Source organism: Macaca mulatta, chromosome 1, assembly GCF_049350105.2.
Source record: "Macaca mulatta isolate MMU2019108-1 chromosome 1, T2T-MMU8v2.0, whole genome shotgun sequence".
In the NCBI taxonomy this organism is placed as follows: domain Eukaryota; kingdom Metazoa; phylum Chordata; class Mammalia; order Primates; family Cercopithecidae; genus Macaca; species Macaca mulatta.
In genome coordinates, this window is record NC_133406.1 from 113,442,669 (window position 1) to 113,463,341 (window position 20,673).

A 20,673-nucleotide genomic window follows, 5' to 3' on the forward strand; every position below is an offset into this window, starting at 1 on the left:
CTTTATAGGAACATACTAACCTTATATACTTATATAGCAGCCAGAATCGTTCTTTAAAAATGTGCTTCAGGCTGGGTGCAGTGGCTTGTGACTGTAATCCCAGCACTTTGGGAGGCCGAGGCAGATGGATCACTTGAGGTCAGGAGTTCAAGACCAGCTTGGCCAACATGGTGAAATCCCATCTCTACTAAAACAAAAAGTAGCCGGGTGTGGTGGCACATGCCTGTAATCCCAGCTACTTGGGAGGCTGAGGCAGGAGAATCGCTTGAACCTGGGAGGCGGAGGTTGTAATGAGCCGAGATCGTGCCACTGCACTCTAGCCTGGGCCACAGAGCAAGACTCCGTCTTGCAAAAAGAAAGTTATGAAAGTAGACCATAATAAATGTTATTTATCAAAAAAGTACAATTTGAATTATCTTACTTGTAGTTAACCAAAGGGAAAATGAACAAAATATTGAACTCAGGTAATTTTTTTTTTTTTTGAGATGGAGTGTGTTGCTTAGGCTGGAGTGCAGTGGCCCGATCTTGGCTCACTACAATCTCTGCCTTCCGGGTTCAAGCAATCCTCTTGCCTTAGCCTCCTCAGTAGCTGGGATTATAGGTGTCTGCCACCATGCCCAGCTAATTTTTTTTTTTTTTTTTTTTTTTGAGACGGAGTCTCGCTCTGTCACCCAGGCTGGAGTGCAGTGGCCGGATCTCAGCTCACTGCAAGCTCCGCCTCCCGGGTTCACGCCATTCTCCTGCCTCAGCCTCCCGAGTAGCTGGGACTACAGGCGCCCGCCACCTCGCCCGGCTAGTTTTTTGTATTTTTTAGTAGAGACGGGGTTTCACCGTGTTAACCAGGATGGTCTCGATCTCCTGACCTCGTGATCCGCCCGTCTCGGCCTCCCAAAGTGCTGGGATTACAGGCTTGAGCCACCGCGCCCAGCCCAAATTTTTAAAAATACTTTTAGTAGAGACAGGATTTCACCATGTTGGCCAGGCTGGTCTCAAACTCCTGAGCTCAGGTGATCTGCTCACCTCGGCCTCCCAAAGTGCTGGGATTACAGGCGTGAGCCACTGTGCCCGGCCCTCGCCACAGGTTTTCATTTTAGACAGTGACTTATGAATTCTTCCAGGGGGATGAGGAAAATAATACATCTACACTTCCATTTCCCGTACCCCAGTGTAGCATTATCTGAGAGTTATATTATGTATACAGTATTTACATTTTGCCTTGTAACCGTGATTTCCATGTGAGTTTAGCCTCAGTTCTCTGAATGCGATGCTCACAGACAGAGCGCTTAGCTTGGCTTCTTAATTCCTGCATCCTTAATGTGATTTATTATTTGGTTGGTTGGATTTCAAAGGGACCTTGTTTTATGTATTCTCTGAGTTCTTTCAACTTGAGTCTTTTGCTGCTTGGCAGGGAATACAATTCTTGGGTCTCTCTTTCTCTCTGAGCCCTGTGACCATTGCTCTACTGTTTGCTGACATTGTGTGTTTCATGGGAAAATCGCAGGGGAACTGGTCTCTCCTCCCTGATCCACAGCTTGCTTTCTGTTCATGGATGCTCTTCCTTTTTAAAGATTCTTTTTATTTTCCTATTGTTCTAACGATGAAGTATTTCAAAGGTACAGAAAAGTACAGAATATAACACAATATCTAATCATAAGCTTTGTTGAATTTGGACATTTTTCTATATTTGCATTAGATTGCTTTAAATAAATAACTAAAACTTACAGATCCAGTTAAAGACCTCTGTGTACACTTCCATATTGTACTTGCGCTTTCCACAGCTGTAGTCACTATCCTGAATTGTGTATTTATGATCCCCTTGATTGAAACATTTTTTGATCACATGTTACAAATTTCTAAACAGTATATTATTATTATTATTATTATTTTTGAGATGGAGTCTTGTTCTGTTGCCCAGGCTGGAGTGCAGTGGCACAATCTCGGCTCACTTCAACCTCCGCCTCCCAAGTTCAAGTGATTCTCATGCCTCAGTCTCCCAAGTAGCTGGGATTACAGGCGTGTGCCACCACGCCCAGCTAATTTTTAAACAATATATTATTTAGTATTGCACGTTTTTGTACTTTACATAAATGGTATCGTAACGTATAAATTCTTCTGCAACTTCCTCTCTTGTTTAAAATAAGATATTTTATTTATTTATTTATTTGAGACGGCGTTTCACTCTTGTTGCCTAGGCTGGAGTGCAATGGCATGATCTTGGCTCACTGCAACCTCTGCCTCCAGGGTTCAAGCGATTCTCCTGCCTCAGCCTCCCGAGTAGCTGGGATTACAGGCATGCACCACCATGCCCGGCTAATTTTGTATTTTTAGTAGAGACTGGGTTTCTCCATGTTGGTTAGGCTGGTCTTGAACTCCCGACCTCAGGTGATCCACCCACCTTGGCCTCCCAAAGTTCTGGGATTACAGGTGTGAGCCACCGCACCTGGCTAAAATAAGAGATTTATTTTAAGATTTATATTGATGGAGTTCATTCATTTTCACTACTCTATCATATTTCATTGTATGAAAGTACCTTATTTATCTATAGTCCTATTGATGGACATTGGGCTGTTTTTAGTTTTTTGAGGTGATTTATTTTAAAACTCTTTTATTATCTATTTTTATTTGTTTGTTTGAGACGCACTCTCACCCTGTTGCCCAGGCTGGAGTGCAATGGCTTGATCTCGGCTCACTGCCACCTCCGCCTCCCGGGTTCAAGAGATTCTCCTGTCTCAGCCTCCTGAGTTACTGGGATTACTGGCGTGTAGAGACTGGGTTTCTCCATGTTAGCCAGGCTGGTCTCAAACTTCTGACCTCAGGTAATCTGCCAGCCTCGGCCTCCCAAAGTGCTGGGATTACAGGTGTGAGACACCGTGCCTGGCCTTTTTTTTTTTTTTCTTTAAAGACAGCATCTTGCTCTGTTGCCCAGGCTGGAGTGCAATGGCACAATCATAGCTCACTGAAGCCTCAAACTCCTGGGCTCAAGCGATCCTCCTGCTTCAGCTTCCCAAAGTGCTGGGATTATAGGTGTGAGCCAACACATCTGGCCTTAATCTGATAATAGTGAGTCTCTGAAATTTTTCATGGCTTTTTTTTGTAGCATCCAACATATTCAATATTACCTGATACATACATGCTAGAAAAGAATATGTATTTTCTCTTTGTTGGGTGTGAAATTCTGTATACACCAATAGCTTATATATTTTTTTGTTGTTGTTGAGGTGGAGTCTTGCCCTGTCGCCCAGGCTGGAGTGCAGTGTCATGATCTCAGCTCACTGCAACCTCTGCCTCCCGGGTTCAAGTGATCCTCCTGCCTCAGCCTCCCTAGTAGCTGGGACTATAGGTGCCTGCCACCACCCCCAACTGATTTTTGTATTTTTAGTTGAGATGGGGTTTTGCCATGTTGGCCAGGCTGGTCTCGAACTCCTGACCTCAGGTGATCCATCCATCTTGGACTTCCAAAGTTCTGGGATTACAGGATTGAGCCACCACGCCCAGCCCAATAGCTTGAATTTGCCAATGATATTATACAGCTATTTTATATCTTTGCTTATTTTTGTCTCCTTGATCAACCAGTTTCAGAGAAGGGTGTGTAAAAAATCTCTAACCATAATTAATCTATTTCTTCCAAAAAACATTTTTTCTTTTTAATTTTTAATTTATTATTATTATTTTTTAACAGAGATGAGGTCCCACTATTCTGCCCAGGCTGGTCTTGGAACTCCTGGGCTCAAGCAATTCTCCCACCTCAGCCTCTCTAAATGGTGGGATTATAGGCATGAGTCACCACACCCAGCCTCAGAAATTTTATCAGTTGTTGTTTTATATATTTTGAGGCTATATGAGTGGCTTTTATGTTCCCGGTGTTTGTATTTTCTTGTATTACATCCTTCTTTGTCTTTTACATTTTTCCTCTTATATCCTCTTTTGTCAAATATTAAAATTACTTCCCTGATTTTTTCTGGTTCATATTTGCTTCATGTATTTTCTTCCTTTTGTTTACTTCTTCTATTCTCTTGTTTAAATATTTGAAAAAATTGTTTTAAATTTCTATTTATTTATTTATTTTTTTTAGACAGAGTTTCACTCTTGTTGCCCAGGCTGGAGTGCAATGGCGCGATCTCGGCTCACTGCAACCTCTGCCTCCCGGGTTCAAGCAATTCTGCTGCCTCAGCCTCCTGAGTAGCTGGGATTACAGGCATATGCTACCACGCCCGGCTAATTTTTCTGTATTTTTAGTAGAGATGGGGTTTCTCCATGTTGGTCAGGCTGGTCTCGAACTCCAGATCTCAGGTGATCTGCCCGCCTTGGCATCCCAAAGTGCTGCGATTATAGGCATTAGCCACTGTGACCAGCCCTTGATAAAGTTTTTTATTTTCAGTGTTTCTCTTGTATGCAACATATTGCTGAACCTTAAAAAAGAAACTCAATCCAGGAACCTTTGCCTTTTAAGAAGTGTGTTTACTTTATCCACCTTTATTACAATTACTATATTAGGACTTATTCTGTCATTTAATTTTATATTTTTTCATGTACCGTGCCTTCTTTGTTGTTTCTTTCCCCACCTTTATTACTTTCCATCAGATAGAGCCAACATTCTTCTCATGTTTTGAAAACTATACATTCTATTTTCTTGTTAAGGTAGTTGCTTTGACTTTATGTTACTTCATTGGGTAATTTTTAATTATTTATATTCTCCCTAATAATAAAGTACCTTTCACACCCTCCTATCCCGTTAGTCTTGTCTTTCCTTCTTCTTTTCTTTCTTTCTCATTTTCTTTCTTTCTTTCTCTCTTTCTCTGTCTCTTTCTTTTTCTTTTTTTTTTTTTGAGATGGAAACTTACACTGTCTCCCAGGCTGAAGTGCAGTGGTGCAATCTTGGCTCACTGCAACCTCCACCTCCTGGGTTCAAGCAATTCTGCCTCAGCCTCCTGAGTAGCTGGGATTACAGGTGTGTGCCACCATGCTTGACTAATTTTTGCATTTTTAGTAGAGATGGGGTTTCACCATGCTGGCCATGGTTGGCCAGGCTGGTCTTGAACTCCTGACCTCAGGTGATCCGTCTGCCTCGGCCTTCCTAAGTGCTGGGATTACAGGCATGAGCCACCGCACCAGTCCCTTCTGCTTATTTTCATCGTATTCATAGTATCTAGAATTCAGGTTATTTTTCTTTGGTGTAAGTTCCCAACCAATGGCCTTGTCCTTTGATTGCTTTTCCTCAGGCTGATGATAAAAGTTCTCTGTGAAGGTCCTTTTGCTTCGGCTCATCTATGGGACAGAATCCAGCTGCAAATACCTGCCACAGTAACTAGAGACTCTACTCTCCAACCAATCATTCCATTCTGATTATCTCTTTCTGTCTCCTCCACCTCTTTTTTCTCTCTCTTCCCCCTTTAGCTTTTGTTGATATTTGATTTTATGATGTCATTTAACCACATTTAGTTCCTATATTGCAGGCGTCATCCTGTCCTTTTGAACTTATTTCTCTTATTTGAATAATTTAAGAATTTTAAATGTAGGTCTTTGTGTGACAAACATTCTGAGGCTTTTGTAATGTGAGAATTTTTTTTTTTTTTTTTTTTTTTGAGATAGAGTCTCGCTTTGTTGCCCAGGCTGGAGTGCAGTGGTGCGACCTTGGCTCACTGCAGCCTCTGCCTCCTGGGTTCAAGCAATTCTCTTGCCTCAGTCTCCTGAGTAGCTGGGACTACAGGCACACACCACCATGCCCAACTAACTTTTGTATTTTTAGTAGAGACAGGGTTTCATCATGTTGGCCAGGCTGGTCTGTAACTCCTGACCTCAGGTGATCCGCCCGCCTCGGCCTCTCAAAGTGCTGAGATTAGAGGCATGAACCGCCATACTTGGCCGATAATATTTTTATTATATTTCCAAATTTGAATGACTATTTGCCTACACAGAAATTTTCTCTTTCTTTCTCTCTCTCTCTCTCTTTCTTTCTGAGACAGAGTCTTGCTCTATCTCCCAGGCTGGAGTGCAATGGTGCAATTTGGCTCACTGCAACCTTTGCCTCCCAGGCTCAAGCAATTCTTGTGCCTCAGTCTCCTGAGTAGTTAGGATTACAGGAGCATGTCACCACGCCTGGCTAAGTTTTGTATTTTTAGTACAGATGGGGTTTCAATGTGTTGGCTAGGCTGGTCTGGACCTCGGGTGATCCTCCCACCTCAGCCTTCCAAAGTCCTGGGATTACCGGGGTGAGCCACTACACCCAGCCTAAAATTTCTTTCAATGCTTACAAACCTTACCACTTTCTTGTATTCAGTGTTTCTATTGAGAAGTCTGATGTTAATTTGATTCATGTTCCTGTGGGACAGTTCTCCAGGTGGCCTTGGCCTTATCCAGTTATCTCCTCTTTATCACTTGAAGCGCTCAGGAATAACTGTAGGATGTGCTGAGATACAACATCCCGAGATAAAGAGGGACTGGTGAACAGCCTGGGCCCCGTTCCAGTAACCCCTAGAAACAGGATGTCCTTCAACTCTTTAGCCAAGCATGTCACATTGCCCCAGGGGTGTAAATCCAGGGCAGGCTGCTTTTTTTGTTTTGTTTTTTGAGACAGGGTCTTGCTGTGTTGTCCAGGCTGGAGTGCAGTGGCATGATCATGGCTCATGCAGCCTTGAACTCCTGGGCTCAAGAAATCTGATCACTTAACCCCCCCCAAGGAGCTGGGGTTACAGGTGTGTTCCACCATGCCCAGCTGATTTCTTTTCTTTTCTCTTTTTGTTTGTTTTTTTTTTTTTTTTGAGACAGAGTCTCACTCTGTTGCCCAGGCTGGAGTGCAGTGGCCTGATCTGTGCTCACTGCAACTTCTGTCTCTCATGTTCAAGCGATTCTTGTGCCTCAGCCTCCCAAGTAGCTGGGATTACTGGTGCCCACTACCACATTGAGCTACTTTTTTTGTATTTTCAGTAGAGATAGGGGTATCACCATGTTGGCCAGGCTGGTCTGAAACTCCTGACCTCGGGGTGATCCACCTGCCTTGGCCTGCCAAAGTGTTGGATTACAGGCATGAGCCACCGTGCCTGGCCTGTTTTTTATTTTCTAGAGATGGAGTCTCATTATATTCCCCAGGCTGGTCTCAAACTGCTGGCCTCAAGCAATCCTCCTGCCTCAGCTTCTTAAAGTGCTGGGATTACAGGTGTGAGCCACCGTGCCCAGCCTTAGGCTGCTTTTTGGGGTCCCTCAGCTGAGATGCAAGTGGGGCACCTGTAACTGAGACTCCATCTGCCCTGGGCAGCTTTTCTTTTTCCTTTTTTAATTCTTTATCTAATCCAGTATGACTGGTAGTTCCTGGGCAGCTTTTCTGAGCCTTGGGGTACCAGCCTTCCGTGAATCTGAGGCTTCTGTTGTCCCCTGCTTTCAATCTGTAAGTAATAAACCTGCTTCATGTAACGTGTGTGTGTGTGTGTGTGTGTGTATTCTGTTTAACTTGACTCAGACAGGTTGAAACCAGTGCACAGTGGACCTACTTCTCAATTCCTTTGTAGGCAATCTATTGCTTTTGGAAATGTTTAGAGTTTTAATTGAATTTCATCTTCTTCCACTTCAATATAATGAGTCTAAATGTGTTTTTTCCTCAGTTACCCTATTTAGCATTCTATGAGCCCTTTCTATCTGAGACCTTTTTCTCTAATTCTCAGAAGCGTTTCCACGTTATTACTTCAATTATTTCCTCCTCTCTGTTTTTCTTTTTTTAATCCCCTCTCTGGGGAACCCTGTTATCCTGATATGAACACTCTACTTCTATTCTCCATAGCATTTAGCTCTTTTAAAACTATTTTCTTTATTCTCTACTTCTGCCTTCTGGAAGAGTTTCTCAGTCTGATCATTTAGCTCATCCATTTATTCTCCAGTTGTAGCCATCTTTTATTTTTCCCAATTATTATGCTCTTTATTTTATTTTATTATTATTTTTTTGAGATGAATTCTCACTCTGTCACCCAGGCTGGAGTGCAGTGGCACGATCTTGGCCCACTGCAACCTCTCCTGGGTTCAAGCATTTCTCCTGCCTCAGCCTCCTGAGTAGCTGGGACTACAAGTGCACACCACCACACCCAGCTAATTTTTGTATTCTTTGTAGAGGCGGGGTTTCACAATGTTGGCCAGGATTGTCTCGATCTCCTGACCTCGTGATCTGCCCGCCTGGGCCTCCCACAGTGCTGGGATTACAGGCGAGAGCCACCCCGCCTGGCCAGTTCTCTTTTTTATGACTTCTTGTTTTTATTTCTACCACTAATCTCTCCTTTGTCTTTTTGAGGATATTTATTACCTTAATTTAACTTTTTGGTCCACCAATTTCAATAACTTTGCTTCAAATGGTTCGTGTTGGTCTTTCTGGGGGGTATTTTGTTACAGTTTCTGTACATCTCAGGTTCTGGTGATTTTGGCTTGTGAGCCTGTGTTTCCTGGGCTGGAGTGGGGGTTGTTCTCAGCTACTGCATGGGAGGTATTGGGGAGAATCCTCAGTGTGGACAGCCAAAGGCACCGCAGAACTAGTGTCACCATTTTGTTTGCTGTCATTCCACCGGGCAACATCCTGGATGGGAATTTGCCTTTAAGCTTTAATTTAAAAAGCAGCTCTGGGAAAAGGCAGTCTCCCTGGATTTAAACCTCCAGCTCTGTGGACTTGCAGTGAGAGGAAGCTTGTTGCCTCAGGTCAGCCCCTGACTTACTTGCATCAGCTTTTTATCCTGATAGGCCTTGTGCATTGCCCTGCTTGTTTCTTCTATGGAGGCAATTGTATCATATCTTTGTTTTTTCCAATCCTTAGACCTTAAAAAAATGTTTTCCTTAGTGTAATGGTCAGAACCTTCAAATTAATGTTGAATAAAGTGATAATAGCAAGAATCCTTTCTTTGTGTTTGACTTTAACAGGAACACTTTCAAAGCATTTACTGTTCATTCATTTACTGTTAAGAATAAGATTGCAGGCTGGGTGTGGTGGCTCACGGCTATCATTCCAGCACTTTGGGAAGCCAGGTAGGTGGATCCTTTGAGCTCAGGAGTTCAAGACCAGTGAGGGCAACATGGTGAAACCCAATTAAAAAAAAAAAAAAGAGTAAGATTGCAGTAGGTTTTTGCTAGATGTCTTTTTTTTTTTTTTTTTTTTTGCTAGATGGTCAAGATGTTCCTTTCTATTCCTAGATTATTAAGCATTATTATTATAAATGGGTATTAAATTTATTCTAGCATCATATGGTTTTAATTTTTAATCTCTTAATGTGGTGACTTACATTAATGTATTTTCTAATGTTAAAGTCATCCCTGCAATCATGGCATAAACCCAACTTAGTCATAATTTTTCTTAAGTATAATACTTGATTCCATTTATTAGCAGTTTATTTAGGATTTTGCATCTATAATCATAACTGAGATTGGCTCTCAATTTTCCTTTCTCATGCGATACATTTCTGGTGCTGCTATGTAGGATGATCTACTTGGTACATGGATTTGGCTGTATGTAATGGATACCAAAAACAGTGGTGATGTGAATGAGAGGCAAGTTTTTTTTTCTGTCCTGTATTATCTGGAGGTTGGTGGTCCAGGGCTGGTTTGGTGGTTCTGCTTAACCACCCCTAGTTCATACGGTCCAAATAGCTCATCTACTTTATAAGTGGCAGGGTGAGGAAAGGGCATGCCTCTTGAGAGGAGCCGGGCACATTCCTCAGCCCTGGGCTCAAAACAAACAAGCCCAGTACAAACACACCCCATCCTCCCATCTCACCACATATCGCCACATATCTCTCAAACTTCCTGAGCCCAGTACAAACACATCCCATCCTCCCATCTCACCACATATTGCCACATATCTCTCAAACTTCCTGGGCCCAGTACAAACACCACCTAGAAAGTCTCCGATAAGGAGACAGCCGTTCAAAGTTTTACTGAAAGCGCGGGAACCAAAAGAATTCCTTTGTTCCCCTGTAACTTTCGGGCTATAAAAAGCAAACACTCGCATTGTTTGGGGCCCTCTTGTATGCTGAGTAATGGAGGGACCAAGTTTGAATTTGTCATAAAGATCCTTGCCGCTTGGCTTTGACTCTGGACTCTGGTGGTCTTCTTTGGGGAACAGAGGGTCTGGGCATTACATCTGGGGGCTCGTCCGGGATTCCCCCAGCCCACCAGACCCCTCGTCAACGGATCTGCTAGGATCGATCTACTGATAGGTGAGCTGGCTCATCTCCGTTTGTCTGTCTGTGTCTGTTCTGAATCTGAATTTGTCTGTCTGTGTCTGTTCTGAATCTGAATTTGTCTGTCTGTGTCTGTTCTGAATCTGAATCTGTGACTCGCGAGGTCTGAAACTGGAGCTGGCACAGTCCTGGCGGATGCGCTATAGAACGGCCAGCGGAGACCGGTGGGAGACGTCCCCTGGCTCTCGTCTGATCTGCACTGCCCCGAGCGCTGGTTTGGGGCTTGGGCAGTAGCTGTCTCTGATCTGAACTGCCCCGAGTGCGTTTGCAGTTTGGGCAGTAGCTGTCTCTGATCTGAACTGCCCCGAGCGCGTTTGCGGTTTGGGCAGTAGCTGTCTCTGATCTGAACTGCCCTGAGCGCGTTTGCGGTTTGGGCAGTAGCTGTCTCTGATCTGAACTGCCCCAAGTGCGTTTGCGGTTTGGGCAGTAGCTGTCTCTGATCTGCACTGCCCCGAGCGCCGGTTTGGGGCTTGGGCAGTAGCTGTCTCTGATCTGAACTGCCCCTAGTGCGTTTGCGGTTTGGGCAGTAGCTGTCTCTGATCTGAACTTCCCCGAGCACGTTTGCAGTTTGGGCAGTAGCTGTCTCTGATCTGCACTGCCCCGAGCGCCGGTTTGGGGCTTGGGCAGTAGCTGCCTCTGATCTGCACTGCCCCGAGCGTGTTTGCAGTTTGGGCAGTAGCTGTCTCTGATCTGCACTGCCCCGAGCGCTGGTTTGGGGTTTGGGCAGTAGCTGTCTCTGATCTGAACTGCCCCGAGCGCGTTTGCGGTTTGGGCAGTAGCTGTCTCTGATCTGAACTGCCCCGAGCGCGTTTGGGGTTTGGGCAGTAGCTGTCTCTGACCTGAACTGCCCTGAGCGCCGGTCTGCGGTACTAAATATCATTAATAAGTCAGATCAGATTTCCTTTGCAGGGATTCAAACACACATTCCTTTACAGGAAGAGACTACAAATTATTACAGGATGGGTAATACCCAGAGCACTCCCCTATCTCTCTTTACAAATAATTTCAAAGAAGTAAGAGCAAGGGGCCATGATCTTGGTATGGAAATCAGGAAAGGAAAGCTAATTACTCTGTGTCGCTCCGAATGGCCCGCCTTTGATGTAGGGTGGCCACCCGAAGGGACCTTCCAACCTGCGGTCATCACTAGGGTAAAGTCCAAGATTTTCCTACCTGGGCGTGCGGGCCACTTAGATCAAATCCCATATATTCTCATATGGCAGGACCTTGTTGAGAACCCGCCTCCTTGGCTGTCCCCTTTCCAATTAGCCTCTGAACCCTGTAAGGCACTGGTTGCTCGACCACTAAAATCCAAGCAACCAACTGCCCCCCCCATCCTGTTCTACCTGATAGCGGGGACCCATTGTTCACAGAACCCCCTCTGTACCCCTCCGGGCTCCAGGCCCCGACCCCCCGGGCTGAGTCACGGGAGGGAGCAGGCGGAGGGGAGGCGGCCGGCACACACGGGCCCGCTGACAGGGAAGGTAACTTTGAAGGGCCAGCGGGGCGGACGCGAGGGTGCACTTCACAGGCTAGCCCCCCCCAGCCGCCTGACTCCACGGTGGCTTTACCCCTTCGGGAAATAGGACCCCCAGATGACACAGGAATCCCCAGGCTCCAGTACTGGCCATTCTCCACCAGTGATCTGTATAACTGGAAGACTCAGAGTGCTCGGTTTTCAGACAACCCCAAAGATTTACTGGCTTTACTGGATAGTGTCATGTTCACCCACCAGCCCACTTGGGATGATTGCCAGCAGCTCCTCCGAATCTTGTTTACCATGGAAGAGTGAGAGAGAATACAGGTAGAAGCTAGAAAGCTGGTCCCAGGGGACGACGGTCAACCGACTGCCAACCCCGACCTCATAAACGCGACCTTTCCTCTGACCAGGCCAGCGTGGAACTACAACACGGCAGAAGGTAGGGGACGGCTACACCTTTATCGCCAGACTCTAATGGCAGGTCTCCGGGCAGCTGCTCACAAGCCCACTAATTTGGCTAAAGTATACTCTATTCTGCAGGGAAAGACAGAGAGCCCAGCCACCTACTTAGAAAGATTAATGGAAGCTTTTAGACAGTACACCCCCATAGATCCAGAGGCTCCAGGAAGTCAGGCAGCTGTTGTAATGTCTTTCGTAAATCAGGCAGCCCCAGATATTAAACGAAAACTCCAAAAATTAGAAGACTTGGAAGGAAAGCGGATTCAAGACCTCCTTCAGATAGCCCAGCGGGTTTACAATAACAGAGATACTCCAGAGGAAAGTCAATTTAAGGTCACTGAAAAAATGACCAAAATCCTGGCAGCAGTGGTACAGAAAGAGCATCTACAGCCAGAGTACACCCAACCTAGGCGGCCCCCCAGGCATGATAATCTGAGAAAAGACCAATGTGCCTACTGCAAGGAGGCTGGCCACTGGGTAAGAGACTGCCCCAAAAAGAAACAACGAGGACAGGGACCCCCTAGGTCTACACCCGTACTAGTCACTCAAGATGAAGGCTAGGGAAGACGGGGTTCGGATCCCCTCCCTGAACCTAGGGTAACTTTGCAAGTGGAGGGGTCCCCAGTCCAGTTCTTGGTCGATACAGGAGCACAGCACTCAGTCTTAGTTAAAACCAATGGGAAATTATCCTCCAAGTCCTCGTGGGTACAAGGGGCCACAGGAGTTAAGAAATACCCATGGACAACACAAAGGACAGTAAACCTCGGAGCCAAGAATGTAACCCATTCTTTCCTGGTCATCCCTGAGAGCCCCTGTCCCTTATTAGGGAGAGACCTGCTAACTAAAATGGGAGCACAGATCCATTTCCTCCCTGAAGGGCCGGTCGTGACCATCTCCCACAATCGGCCCGTGTCTGTCCTGACTATAACCCTAGAAGATGAGTACCAGCTCCACCAGGAGCGAGCGGCCCCTGACCAGGACATAGCAGCCTGGCTCCAGCAATATCCAGAAGCTTGGGCGGAAACGGGGGGCTTAGGACTAGCAAAACACCGTCCTGCCTTGTTTGTTGAACTTAAGCCTGGGACAGACCCCGTGCGGGTACGCCAATACCCGATGCCCCTAGAGGCCAAGAAAGGAATTGCCCCGCATATCCACCGGCTCCTTGACCAAGGGGTCCTTCGCCCATGTCACTCGCCCTGGAATACTCCATTGTTGCCGGTACGAAAACCTAATAGTGGAGAATACAGACCTGTACAAGACTTAAGAGAAATCAATAAGAGGGTTGTGGACATACATCCAACTGTGCCTAACCCGTATACCCTCCTGAGTACCTTAAACCCTAAACATCAATGGTACACTGTTTTAGATTTGAAAGATGCTTTCTTCAGTTTGCCTTTAGCCCCTCGGAGCCAAAAGCTCTTCGCCTTCTAGTGGAATGACCCTGATAGAGGCATAAGTGGCCAATTGACATGGACCAGGCTGCCGCAGGGATTTAAAAACTCTCCTACCCTGTTCGATGAGGCCCTCCATGAAGACCTGGGTGAGTACCGACGCAAACACCCTGAAATAACTTTACTGCAGTATGTTGATGTCCTCCTAATCGCTGCTGAGACCCAAGAAGCTTGCATCCAAGGGACCAAGGGTCTCTTACAAGCTCTGGAGAATCTGGGCTACCGAGCCTCGGCAAAGAAAGCCCAAATCTGTAAGCCAGAGGTAACATATCTAGGGTACCTGCTTAAAGAAGGGCAGCGCTGGTTAACAGACGCCCGGAAACAAACTGTTCTGCAGATCCCTAGGCCACAATCCACCCGACAAGTGAGGGAATTCCTGGGGTCGGCGGGATTTTGCAGACTATGGATACCTGGGTTCTCAGAACTGGCTAAACCCTTGTATCAGGCAACCCGGGGGCAGCAGCCATTTAATTGGACAGACAAAGCCGAGTCGGCTTTCCAACAGATTAAAACCGCCTTACTCTCTGCGCCTGCACTGGGGCTACCTGATGTTACCAAGCCCTTCCACCTATATGTGGACGAGAATACGGGTGTCGCCAAGGCGGTACTAACTCAGAACTTAGGCCCCTGGCGGAGGCCAGTTGCCTACCTGTCAAAGAAGTTAGACCCAGTGGCTGCCGGGTGGCCCCCTTGTCTCCGAATGATTGCGGCCACGGCTCTGATGGTGCAAGATGCTGATAAACTTGTCATGGGACAAGAATTGCGGGTCGTTACTCCACATGCCATCGAAGGTGTACTCAAACAGCCACCTAATCGATGGATGAGTAACGCCCGGCTCACCCACTACCAAGGACTACTACTAAATCCTCTCAGGATAACTTTCCTGCCCCCAACGACCTTAAACCCTGCCTCACTGCTGCCCAACCCGGACCTGGACGCCCCACTCCATGACTGCACCGAGAGACTAGCTCAGGTGCACGGAGTTCGAGAAGACCTGCAGGACCGCCCACTTCCTGACGCCGACCTCGTCTGGTTCACTGATGGGAGCAGCTTCATGCATCAAGGCCAGAGGTACGCTGGAGCGGCAGTGACTTCAGAGACTGAGGTAATCTGGGCGGAACCCCTGCCCCCGGGGACATCGGCCCAGAAGGCAGAACTGATAGCGCTCACCCAAGCTCTTACCTTAGGGGTGGGGAAGAAGCTGACAGTATATACAGACAGCCGATATGCTTTTGCAACGGCGCATATACATGGGGCCATTTACAGGGAGCGAGGGTTACTGACGGCTGAAGGAAAAGAGATAAAAAACAAGCAAGAGATCCTAGCCCTGCTAACAGCCCTATGGAGGCCAGAAAAGTTAGCCATTGTGCATTGCCCAGGGCACCAGAAACCAACTACTCCAACTGCTCAAGGCAACTTTCTGGCAGACCAAACTGCAAGGAATGTGGCAAAGGCTCCCAGCCAACTCCTTACACTCCAGCTCCCTGACCCGGGCCCCCGGGACTTGCCATATTTCCCTGAGTATTCAGAACAAGATCTCCAGTGGATAGACAAACTTCCCCTGAAACAAGTCCAGAATGGGTGGTGGACTGATACTAATGACCAAACCATCCTACCAGAAAAATTAGGACAACAGGTGTTAGAACACATCCACCGAACCACCCACCTGGGGGCCCGGCGGATGATAGACCTGATCGGACGCTCCAAGCTCAAAATCAGACATAGCTGAGACGGCCAGCAGTATCGTGACAAGTTGCAAAGTCTGCCAGCTTAACAACGCATACCCCCAATCTCAAGCTGCAACAGGAACAAGGCTCAGGGGAACCAGGCCTGGTATCTACTGGGAAGTAGATTTTACTGAAATAAAGCCAGGAAAGTACGGGTACCGGTACTTACTTGTCTTTGTAGATACTTTTTCAGGGTGGACTGAAGCATTCCCAACCAAAAGAGAAACTGCTCAGGTCGTAGCAAAGAAAATTCTGGAAGATATCCTTCCCAGGTATGGCTTCCCCGTCCAGATAGGGTCAGATAACGGGCCCGCTTTCGTCGCTAAGGTAAGTCAGGATTTGGCTTCCATCCTTGGGGCAAATTGGAAACTCCATTGCGCTTACAGGCCCCAGAGTTCAGGACAGGTAGAAAGGATGAATCGGACCTTAAAAGAGACCTTAACTAAATTGACTATGGAGACTGGCGCTAATTGGGTAGTCCTTCTCCCCTACGCTCTGTTCCGGGCCCGTAATACCCCTTACAGACTGGGCCTTACCCCTTATGAAATCATGTATAGTAGACCCCCACCCCTAGTTCCCAGTCTAAAAGATGATCTGCTCAAGTCTGAAACAGAAAATGTCTCTGAACTCTTGTTTTCCTTACAAGCCTTGCAGAAAATTCATCAAGAAATCTGGCCCAAGCTGAAGGAACTATATGAGACCAGTCCCCCGCCGACACCCCATCCGTACCAGCCGGGAGACTGGGTCCTGGTCAAGCGACACCGACAAGAGACCCTAGAACCCAGATGGAAAGGACCACTCCAGGTACTCCTAACCACACCCACCGCCCTAAAGGTAGAAGGCATCGCGTCGTGGATCCACTACACCCACGTCAAGCCGGTGGACCCAACCTCCAACCTCCTGGGACCAATCACGGCGGTGGCTGAAGCACTGGACACGTGGACTGTGGACAGAGCTAAGAACAACCCCTTAAAACTCACCCTGCGCCGACAGCATAGCTCACTGCAAACATGCAGTTAGGTAGTCTGACTCTAACGTTAGTCGCCCTAGTGACCGCTGGAGAAAACATAAAGCCAGCTCCTAACCCCTTTGTCTGGAGATTCTGGCTTTATGAAAACCAAACCCACCCTGGGCAACCTCATAAGCCCGGGAAATTAGTGGCCAGTGCAGATTGCCCCTCCACAGGGTGCAATAGCCCAATTTTACTAAATTTTACCGATTTCCCAATAGCCAAACCAGTGGCACCAATGATATGCTTCGAGTATGATCAGACTCAATACAATTGTAAGCACTATTGGTGGCACCAAAGTGCCGGCTGCCCTTATAACTATTGTATCGTCCATAAATACCAATGGTGGGGTGAAAAAGAACAGATAGATCCCAGATGGCCCTTCCATCGTAGACGAGATGGAGACCTTTCATATACATGGATAGTTAGAGACCCCTGGAACTCCCGCTGGACCATGCCTCAACACGGGCCTGTATACTACTCCTCTGCCTCCACATGGCCTAGCAGTCACCTCTATCTGTGGCGGGGTCTAGTGCAGGTACGGCCCCTGGTCCATGGAAATATCCAGCGACAAGAAAACCGCCTGACACAAGATTTACGTCCTTTTTCCTGGTTAAAATTATTGCAAGAAGGATTAGAACTTGCTAACCTTACAGGACTTCACAGCCTGTCTGGCTGCTTTCTGTGTGCCACTCTAGGGCGTCCACCGCTAACCGCTGTCCCCCTGCTATGGGGATCCTCTACCTCCGCCCTAACTGACAACCACCGAAACCTCTCATATGCCCCTATCCCTAACGTGCCACTATACCTAAACCCCAGTCAAGAAAAGTTTCCCTACTGTTTCTCAGGAACTAATTCCAGCCTCTGCAACATCACTGCATCGCCCCCTAATATCACCTTAAGGGCTCCGTCAGGCATATTCTTCTGGTGTAATGGAACATTATCTAAAAACCTATCAAGCCCCTCTGTTACCAACCTACTGTGTCTTCCTGTCACATTAGTTCCCCGGTTGACTCTACTCACTGCCGGAGAGTTCCTAGGGTATACCGGTAACTGGACCAGTGCTGTTATTCACCCAGTCCCTAGACCGAGACCTGCACGAGCCATATTTCTCCCCCTCATTGCAGGAATCTCCCTCACCGCATCCTTCATGGCAGCCGGACTGGCGGGGGGAGCCTTAGGTCACACCCTCATAGAAAGTAACAAGCTGTACCAACAATTTGCCATTGCTATGGAGGAGTCAGCTGAGTCCCTTGCCTCCCTCCAGTGGCAGCTCACGTCCCTAGCACAGGTAACCTTACAGAACCGGAGGGCCTTAGACCTACTCACTGCTGAAAAAGGGGGTACGTGTATGTTCCTAAAGGAAGACTGTTGTTTCTACATAAATGAATCAGGACTTGTGGAGGACCGGGTCCAACAGTTACGCAAGTTAAGCACAGAAGTAAGAACACGGCAGTTTGCTTCAGCTGCAGACCAATGGTGGAACTCATCTATGTTTTCTCTGTTAGCCCCCTTCCTTGGACCCCTGCTGAGTCTTCTATTTCTGCTTACCGTAGGACCTTGTGTTGTTAACAGAATTTTGCGGTTCGTTAGAGAAAGGTTTGACACTGTACAACTCATGGTCCTCAGAGCCCAATACCAACCTGTAGACGCTGAAACAGAATCAGACTTGTAAGACCCAAGATTGGCTCTAGAGATACCTGAAAAGAAGGGGGGAATGAGAGGAGCCGGGCACATTCCTCAGCCCCGGGCTCAAAACAAACAAGCCCAGTACAAACACACCCCATCCTCCTATCTCACCACATATCGCCACATATCTCTCAAACTTCCTGAGCCCAGTACAAACACATCCCATCCTCCCATCTCACCACATATCGCCACATATCTCTCAAACTTCCTGGGCCCAGTACAAACACCACCTAGAAAGTCTCCGATAAGGAGACAGCCGTTCAAAGTTTTACTGAAAGCGCGGGAACCAAAAGAATTCCTTTGTTCCCCTGTAACTTTCGGGCTATAAAAAGCAAACACTTGCATTGTTCGGGGCCCTCTTGTATGCTGAGTAATGGAGGGACCAAGTTTGAACTTGTCATAAAGATGCTTGCCGCTTGGCTTTGACTCTGGACTCTGGTGGTCTTCTTTGGGGAACAGAGGGTCTGGGCATTACACTCTGACTTTTGAGCATGAATCAAAAGTTGCATACACCGTTTCTACTTCTCTTGGCCAGAACTTAGTCATATGGCTACACCCAGCAGCAAGGAAGTGTGACCTTTATTTGAATTTAAAAGCAAAGGTTCTTTTGCTGTGAAAGACAAGGGGAGAATAGGTAATAGGACAACTAACAGTCTCTACCATAAAGGTTATTTTATATCTGCCATATAAAGTCAGTTGGGCAGTATTTCCTTTTTCTATTTTCTGGAAATTTAAGTTTGTATGAGATTTCTTTTTTCTTATTTGGTAAACTTGTCTATGAAAACCATCAATTTTTTCTTTGTTAGGTAGATTTATACTACTAATCAATTTCTTTAATGATTATAGGTCTTCAGATTTTCTCCTTCTTAGTCAATGTTGGTCAGTTTTACGTATATAATTTACATATATATAAAATTTTCATATACATATAATTTTTTTTCCTGCAAAGTTGCCTATTTTATCTAATTTAAAAAACATCAACCTCAGCTTTAGCTGGGGGAATCCTGGTTAATCTGGTTTAAGAGTATAAGTCTTCAAAGTAATTTTGCTTTTGCTTTTCCCAAGTGCCCCAAGGCCAAAATCAGTTTAGCATTACTTTTTATGCTGATTTCTTGGCTTGGGGGTTTTCTGAACCATACCAGCCATGTAAACTAAAATCCCAAATCTGCATGAAGACAGGCCCAAGGTTAAAATTTCTCTAAGAAAACTTCCTCCATCCAAAGCCCAGGCGAAGACAAACAAGCTTCCTTGAAATCTCATTTTGTTCATGAGAGGTTTTTCTTTCAGACCATTCTTGCAAGGTCTTTGGGGGACCTTGCTTCATGTAAGGTGGCTTTCAGATTCCCAGATACTTGCAGATATGAGGACCCATCTCTTCATGATTGGTCCTTGGAAACCAAAGCCCCTTGTATTCTGAGATTAGAAACCCTCCCTTCCCAAGAACAGCTGTAGCATTAACTTGCGCTTAATTGGTTTTTAGTTTCCCCTTCGCTTTGGGCCTAGAAGGGTTTTCTTTACTTTAATATGAACTTAGCTATGAAATAAAAAAAAAAAAAGCACTGTTATGTTTTAACCAGATAGATTCTATCGCAGAAGCCCCTGCTGAAAATTAAAAAAAAAAAAAAAAAGAAAGAAAGAAAAGAAAAATAACTGATAGAAATGGAAGTCTAGCTATTTTTCCTTAATACAATAACTTCATCACAATATGTCTTGGCTTTGATAAGTCTGGATCATTTTCTTTTCTTAGGACATGATGTGCCTGACTGGGGACAGTGGCTCACACCTATAATCCCAGCACTTTGAGAGGTCAAGGTGGGTGGTGCACTTGAGCCGGGAATTCGAGGCCAGCCTGGGCAACATGATGAAACTCTGTCTCTACAAAAAAAAATATACAAAAATTAGCCGGGCATGGTGGCTCACTCCTGTAATCCCAGCACTTTGGGAGGCCGAGGTGAGCGGATCACCTGAGGTCAGGAGTTTGAGACCAGCCTGGCCAACATGGTGAAACCCCAACTCTATTAAAAATACAAAAATTAGGTGGGCGTAGTGGTGCGTGCCTGTGATCCCAGCTACTTGGGAGGCTGAGGCAGAAGAATTGCTTGAACTGGGCAGGTGGAGATTGCCGTGAGCCGAGATCAAGCCACTGCACTCCAGCCTGGGTGACAGAGTGAGACTCTGTCTCAAAAAAAAAAAAAAAAAAAAAAAAAAAAAAAAAAATGACCTTCTCAGTTGTAGAAGCCAGGAAATAGAAAATAGAAAAAAAAAAACCTATGGCCTTCAACTTTGAAATGTTTTACTTTTTCCCTTTTATTTCTTTTCTAAAATCTGCCAATTTTCCCTTCTTCACCTTCTTTTGCTATATAATCTTTTCTCTGAAGCTTTGTATTTCATTTTAAAAATTATTTTTAAGGTGGGGTGCGGTGGCTCATGCCTGTAATCACAGCACTTTTGGAAGCTGAGGAGGAAGGATTGCTCAAATCTAGGAGTTTCTTAAAAAATTATTCTTTAAAGAAGAAGTCATGTTATATGAGTTTTTTTTTTCCTTTAGATTATGGAGAAATATTTGTCAGAATTCTTCCTGAGTTTATTTGGGTATATTGATAGTTATACTTCATTTTTTGCTGCTTATGTTTCTTTCCTCCATTTATCTCTCTCT

At 46.0% G+C, this 20,673-nt stretch overlaps 1 long non-coding RNA gene across 1 annotated transcript; it reads left to right on the top strand.

The window, feature by feature from the left end:
- The first annotated feature begins 9,837 nt into the window (after positions 1 to 9,837).
- Positions 9,838 to 18,443, top strand: LOC114670748 (uncharacterized). The gene is made up of 2 exons (XR_013398081.1): positions 9,838 to 10,181; positions 15,966 to 18,443. It is a non-coding gene; the product is annotated as an uncharacterized LOC114670748 (long non-coding RNA).
- The last annotated feature ends 2,230 nt before the right edge of the window (positions 18,444 to 20,673 follow it).